Here is an 8,131-nt window from a genome sequence, read left to right as displayed (position 1 = left end):
TAATACAGCATTTGAAGAGAAATGTTTCTACACACAGCTAAGCTCTCATATAACAGAACATTATAATACAAGATGTAATGTCTCATTCTTTGGCTCAACAAGTTCTTTTGATCTAGTTGTATATTTCAATACAAAGAATTCAAGTGTAGCAACCATACATGTTGGCTTCAATGAAACATGGCATAGATAAACATCTTTCCTCCATTTTTACGGAGCTCAGCTATTCAAAGGGTTTTTACCTTCTGTTGGTGTGGCTTTTGTGTGGCCTGGATTTCAGCTTCTCCTACTTGCTCTGTCAGTCTCATGTCTCTCCAGGTTTGTGTGTATTCACTTTAATAGTGCTCCATAGTCAGCGCCTCTGTTGTTGCTCATTGTACCTTAGTATTATCAAATACAGCTTTCCATAATTTCATTGTTAATTTTTGAAAAGGAAGCTCTCTTCTGGAACTTCTTTGCTATCCATTAGCTATTCAAGTTCTTTTACTCTGGCTTCACTAGTTAATAGAAGCCCATCTCTTTTAGGCCATAAAGAATTTCCTTTTCTTTCCTCCTTTCTTTTTCTTTCTTCCTCTTATTTTTCTTTTTAGATGTATTTCTTTTTATGTGTATAAGTGTTTTCCAGCACATATGTATATGTTCCATGGTGCAGCTAGTGCCTAGGGAGAGCAGAAGACAGCATCAAATCCCCTGGAATGGAGAGTTGCATAATGGTTTTGAGCCACCATGAGGGTGTTGAGAACTGAACCTGAGTCCCCTATAAGAGCAGAAAATGTTGTTTACCACTGAGCTATCTCTCCAGGCTTGGTAATGAATTTCTTATTAGCAAAATTTACCAATAGGCTTTTTTTTCTTCTTAGGGAAAATACTTTGAAGTGCAAGAAGAGGGAAGGACTAACTAAGAAGGATGCCAATAATAATAGCCACAACTGATGGATGTGATTGCATCAAATGAAAAAGTTTCTGCCCAGTAATGGAACTAACTAACAGCGAAGACACAGTTTCCAGCTATTCATCTGCAGAGAATTTGTATGCAAACAACAAAAGAAAAAAATTACCCAATCAACAAATGATATGATTAACTAAACAAACAATTCAGTGGAAAGCTAAGAGGAGCATATGAGATGGTTTGGAGGGAATAAAGGGAAGGGGTAAATGATGTAATTATAATTTCTAAAATAAAAAAGAAGTATAAAATGGATTCTATTTCAAATTACATAATAAAGATCCTGAATAGTGGCTAGTAAGGGAAGCGGGTGAGGGGACAACTGAGGTAATAGGGCTTGAATGAAACCAAAGTACATTATATGAGTGTATGAAAATATATTGAGAACTATTATTTGTACAATTAACACGTCTTCAACAAAATGCCATGGTCACCACTTAGTCTTTATTGAACCTGTCCCCTTATTTTTCCCTGTACCATTAATCTGCCTACTTTATTTCTTTTGAATTTTTATCTCCCTTTGTACCTTTCCATAATCATTATGTTCTCTGCTTTGATTTTTCATGTTCTGGCTGTTGAATTTCATCTACTTTCACAACTCTTACTTACATCTGTTTACTTATGACTCTTGTATCACACAACTATAAATTCATTTAACTTAATTAATTACCAACCACTATCTTGAACTCAAAAAATATTCATTTTATTTGTTAATTACCTTTATCCCTTCACTACTGAACATTTTTTTTCTCTCTGACTGAGTGGCACAGCCACCAAAACATCACCTGAACAAGCAGCATTCAATACTACGAAATCCACATACATATGACACTGTTAATTTAGTAATCTATCAATCTAAGCTTATTCGGATTATTCTCCAGCCTTTATTTATTTATTTGCTTTTGTTTCTTTCATTCTTTGTCTCACACAATCATACTTCAATCACATGATTTCTTAGTAACTAGTTCTTAGTACTTAAACCTCTCTTAAAAGTTGGTATGCTTTCTTGTTTCCTTCAAAATGGAAACTGTTAGAGTCTATATCTTGAGTGATACCTAAAGGCTCATGTCTTAAACACTTTATCTCTAGACTAAGACACTATTAGAAGTGTGGGCCCTCTAAGAGCTGTAATCTAATGGGAAGTCTTAGATTGTTAGACTTAGACCCTAGACATCCTTGCATACCAGTCACGATGTGAACAATGTGTTTGCTTATGTGTTCTCCACTGTGATGGACTATGTTGCAACAGAAATAAAAGCAAAGGAGCCAAGTGACCATGAAATGAAGCCTTCAAACGGTTTTAAGAAAAAAAATAATATATTCAAGCTGATTATTTCAGGCGTTTTGATCCAAGAAGCTGACCAAACCAGAGTCCCAACTGTCTTACTTCAAATTTCACATTCCTTGGCATTTTTACTGAGATTCTGTGGCATCCAGGCTTAGATACTGACAGTGCTGGGCTGCAGGATGACAGGATTATTTTCTCCCTCATCCAAGCTGACAAAGCAGCTTTTGCACATCCTCAATTGTAAACAGTATGAGTGTGTGATTTTTAAAAAGAACAAAAAGAGAGGAAATTGGTAGAACTTGATTGACTTCTTCCCTCTGTGGCTTAAGACATACTAAGTCCATGGCATTTCTGAGCTATCTCAACATTCATGAAATAAGGGAAAAGCCATCCAAATCAGTTACACAGTCCTCTGCCCTTACCCACCCTGGAGATATATGTTGATGTCGTGCATGCCTCTGAGCAAGACAGACATCCCCATCAATAATATGTGCAGAAAGCCTGTAATTGCCCCAAAAGAAAGATCTTGCCCCAGGCTACAGATGGGCTTGGGGACATGACTCCAGTCATTTTCAGCAATGGATAAAGCAGACATTTCCCGGCAGGAGAAGCTGATTTAGTGATAATTTGGAAAGGGCTTTCCAGATCAAGTCACATAACTGTCACCCACCTTCAGTGGGCCTAGTTTAGTTCCACGCAGGTTCCCCAGCTGTCAGTTCATAGTTTGTGAGCTCCTACTAGCTCGGGTCAGCTGTCTCTGTGGTTGTCCCCATCATGCTGTTGATTCCCCTTGTACATATGACCCCTCCTCCCTCTTTTCAGCTGAACTCCAGGAGCTCAGTCGAGTGCTTGGCTGCGGGTCACTTTATCTGCTTCCATCAGTTACTAGATGTAGGTTCTATGATGACAATTAAAGCAGTCACTAATCTGATTAAAGGGGAAGTCCCATTCAGACAACCTCTCCACATTTGCTAGGAGTCTTAGCTGTGGTCATCCTTGTGGATTTCTGAGAATTTCTCTAGCACCAGGTTTCTCCCTTACCATATAATAGCTCCCTCTGTCAAGATGTTTCTTGAAGATGGAGTTTCTGTCCCACCTGGTCCCACAGCAAATGTTTAGCCCCCAAAAAACATACTGGGGCTTATATTAATTATAAAATGTTTGTCCTACAGCTCAGGCTTCCTATTGGCTAGCTCTCGCTTAATTGTTAACCAATTCTCCAGTAGTCTTGGTTTACTGGAGAATGCCCTATCTTCCTGGTAGCTACATGGTGTCTCTCTCTAGCAACTGCTTCCTTGCCTCTTTCCTCTTCCCAGAATCCTCTTCATCTGGTAGCCCCACCTATACTCCTGCCTGGCTACTGGCCAATCAGCATTTATTCGTGAACCAATAAGAGAAACATATATTCACAGCATACAGAAGGACATGTCCCAACAATTACTTTCATTGTTCTCCTTCTCCTGCCTCCCCCAAATCAGTCCTCTTGATCCCTCATGTTCCCATACTCCTCCCATCCCTTCTACCCCGCCCCTCAGTTTACCCAGGAGATTTTAACTCTTTTCCCTTCCTGGTGTCTTCTATATATGTCCCCCTTTTTACCTAGGGCACAAATTGCCTTTTTGGAGTCCATTCTCTGTGGTAGGATACCTTGCTCAGCCTTGATGTGGTGGAGGCCTTGGTCGTGCCTTGGCTTGGTATGCCAGAATTTGTTGACTCCCTAAGGAAGACCTTAACTCCAGTGAAGAGTGAATCAGGGTGTAGGAAGGGGGAGGAAGGGGGTCAGGAGAAGGGGAGGGAGAGGGAACTGTGGTTGGTATTTATAATGAAAAATAACAATTTTAAATAAAAATAAGAAAAAGTTTTCCAAGTTTGTTTTCTGTTTGTCTATTGTTGTTCGTCTACTAGTTTGGTAAGATATTTTATCTACTGATGTGCATATATTCATGCCTGCTTTGGAAACTAAATTTATTACAAAGAGTTTTAAAATTCAATAATAAATATTAAACTCTTTTTTCAGGTGACAATAAACATTTTTTAAAGTATCAGTTTTCATTTTTTTTATTAATGGTAAGTATTGTGACTTCAGTTGCATATACTAGTTCACAAAGGCATCCAATAATCTGCTAAATCTAAAGATATGAACAGAGAGAGGGGGTGAGCTGGGGGGGACTAAGGTCTTCCAGAAGTTTCTATCATTCAGTTATTCAATCAGCAAATTTACATGAACAAGGCCCATGCTGTGCTCAGCCAAGGGACAAAGACTGTGCTCTGCTCTTGAACTTCTCTCAGTGCCCAAGTGTCAGGTAGCAACTCGGCCCACCTCCTATGCCAGGTCTAGCCTTAGCTATTTAAAGTAACAGATGCAGAATACAGATGCATACATAAAAGTTTGGGAAAGGCAGTCATCACAGGAAAAAGACAGATGGTACCATCTTTGAACAGCCTGTTTAGTTTCCGGATCTTAGTGTCAGAATCCCAGTAGTTTCATTGTGAGGCTCCATTGCTTGGGGATTGGAATGCAGTGCTCTATGAAAACCAGGACCCTTGAGCCTCTTCTACCACATAAAAACATGCCTGCTAAGTCTGCGGTTATATGGGTCTCAGAAATAAGAGGCCCTGAGGAAGCTCTCCTGGTAAAAATATCTGAATATGTCACTGTCCTGAGAACATGGTCATTTTGGCAGTGGTAGCCTAACAGCACTAGTACTGTAAATTATATAAGCATTTTAAGTTAAGCGATACTAAAGTGAGCTCGATATGTAATATACCAACCCTTATAGAGTCTTGAGTCTGACAGAAAAGACAGACATTGATTGGTAAGTGCAATATGAGACTGGCACTTAAAGGGGGTAAACAGAAGAGCAGCGGGGATTTAGAACAAGATAATCTAACCAATTGTGTCAGCCAAGACTGGTGGCAGTGGTATTTAAATCAAGACTTCTGGATAAATGAGAATTATCTAGGTTAAGGAAGAGATCCAGGGTCATTGTAAACAGACATACTGTATGCCTACTATTTTTAACTCTGTGTGTGTGTGTGTGTGTGTGTGTGTGTGTGTGTACATATACACTGCTTCTTTGTTAGTTGTCCATCTTAAGGAGAAAAAATGAAATTCTTTTAAGCCTCAATTTTCATGTGTACAAAATAAAGAAATAAGCCAGCCTCATAACTTCACCTGATATGCTTAGCACAGAGTTAGTATACATAATACATGTGGGACTACCAGTAATTACAGTTATTTGGAGGGTACCAGCAGTAGTGGCATGATGGCTCAAAGAATGGAATACTGATTTCAGAGAAAGGGAAGAACTTACACAGATCTTCACAAGTAAGAAGTAAGAGGGGCGTTGTATAAGCCTCAAACTTTCATCATCTAAGTAGAAGCTATTCCAGTAATGAAAAGTCCTGGATGGGCAGTGGACACAGGGAAGACCTTGAAGATTCGCCATGGGGTCCTCACCCTCCCTGGGGAGTGGAAGGGGAATGGGGTGGGGGGCTGGAGGGTTTGGGAGAGGTGAGGGAGGAAGGGAGGGTGAGGGAGCTGGGATAGACATATCAAGAAAGCTTGTTTCTAATTTAAATTTTAAAAAAAGGAAAAAAAAGAAATATAGGTGGCAAATGAGGAGTCAGGAGACTGCCCCTAGCAAGCCTAATGCTCAGCTACAACAACTGTATGTCCACAAAGCAGTAGATGCCAGGACGTGCTGTAATTGTAAAAGTTATTGTGCCTGTTTTAGTTAACTCATTGTATTCTGTATTGCTCTTGACAAGAAGACTCCCTTTATCTTCCCCAGAAAGCCTAGAAGCTTTTGAATGTTTTCATTGAAGTTCAAAAAGGCTGAGGGGAAAACTAAAACAATGCTCTTTTATTAGAGTGTTGTCAAGTCATATTCTTGGTGTTGACCACACGAATGTGACTAGAAACCACTTTGAGAAATCCTAATAATTCTTCCATGCTATTGATCAATTGATAAGCAAGAAGCGCCTTTGCAATCCAATGTTTCCCAAGCACCAGTGGAAACCAACACTTCAAAGCCTGTTCATCCTTTTTACAAGGAAAGGAAATTACAGTTTTGATCACTATTTCCTAACAATGATAATAAACAGGCCAGTGTAAACTCTTTCCACTTATAATGGCCTGTCATTAAACAATTCTGTCCAGTGTCCTAAGAATGCACCAGAACAAAAGAGTACAACCATTTCAAACCATAATAAAAATATTTCAATGACTCCATAGCCCTAAGTCTAAATAACTCTTTATGGTTTTGGACTTCTGATTCCATCACATATTACTAATTTCATTTACATATGGTTCTCAGATATCCCACTGAACTATATTACTTTGGGTTTCCTATACTAACAAGCTTCCTATCTCTGTTCTTGGTATTGCTTCTGTCTGTAACAATCTCCCTATCTATAGAATCCTAAAACCTATCACATCTATCCCTAAAGCCATCTTCCTTTCAAGATCATTAAGCTTTTTGTGGCTATGATGGTGCATCCTTTCCCATAAGCCTTCACATGTTCCAGGTGAATTCCATCTCTTTTCTTTATTTTTCAGAAATTCTTACAAGTAAAAGATGAAATGTGACCACATTTAAGCCCCCAATTTCCCTCCTTCAAGTCTGCCCATATCTCCCTCAACATGGTATTCTCCCAAATTCATGTGCTTACAAAATTATTTACTTTATTTTGTTTCTGTGAGTAATTTACCTGGATGTATGTATATGCACCATATACATGCCTGATAGCCATGAATACCAGAAGAGAGTTGCATAACCTTGGAACTGGGGTTTTAGATGGTTGTGATCTGCAATGTGAGTGCTGAGAATTGAAACTGTGGTCTTCTGTAAGTGCTGCCATTTCTGAACAACTGAACCATTTCTTCAGCTATTCTTTAATTTTCAGAACCCATGAGATCCAGTTAGTCCTGACCATATGTTCAGGGTAAAGTCATCCACTGGAGCATGTGTCATATCCTCAATAAACTATGATTCTCCTGCTGAGTAGTTATCCATTGTTAATTTTTATGTTATTTGAGGGTCAAGTTTCCTTAGCTGCCTCATCTGCCTTTCTAGAGTGAAAACTCCTTGAAAGTAGCTTCAGTTCTTGTGTTCTAGCACCACTTTACACAGAGTGTAGTATACAGACAGAGAGCATGAACTTTGGAGCCACGGAGCTGGGCAGGTCTGACTTTGCTCTGTTTGAACTACATGACATCGAAAAATGACCAAGCTATTTAAAACCATGTTTTTTCATTCAAAAATTATAATGGTATTAAATTTTCTGATTTATTCCACTTCAACACACTGAGTGACCCATGTCACTAAAAATTGATTGAACTATCATGAGTCAAGTGACATATTTTAGCATCTCATGAAGTGCCTGGACATTATCCTGAGAGACAACTATGTGTATTCACTTTTACAGGCTTCCCCTTTATCCACTGGTGTTTCAGAGCTGATAGTTTAAAATTATTATCTGTCCTTACAGGTCCATAAGACTCTTTCTGGTTATCTAAGAGACCCATTCTATTTTCCTAATTATATACAGACAATATTTATTTTATTTCTGAATTGACATTTGTATTGATTCAGAAGTCATAATAATGGGTAAAACCATTGACCTCCTCATGTGAATCCAGTCTACATTGTATTCATTGTATTCTTTATTAGTCATTGTTTTGCACTGCAGTTGCAATCAAGAGTCAATGTAGTCTGAGAAAGTCTTTGATGAAGTAGTAAAAACTATTACTTTTATGATGTTTCAAACCTCAAGTCATACTGTGTGGATGAAATCCTAAGAACATGCCTTGTTGCTGTTGCTGTTGCTGTTGCTGCAAGAGTACAAAGGTTGCTTTGGGGAGAGGTAGTTGTGCTTAAACGATGACCAGAGCAAAG

This window comes from Mesocricetus auratus, unplaced genomic scaffold (genome assembly GCF_017639785.1).
Source record: "Mesocricetus auratus isolate SY011 unplaced genomic scaffold, BCM_Maur_2.0 Super-Scaffold_100010, whole genome shotgun sequence".
Taxonomy (NCBI): Eukaryota; Metazoa; Chordata; class Mammalia; order Rodentia; family Cricetidae; genus Mesocricetus; species Mesocricetus auratus.
Note: the sequence above shows the minus strand (reverse complement) of the source record.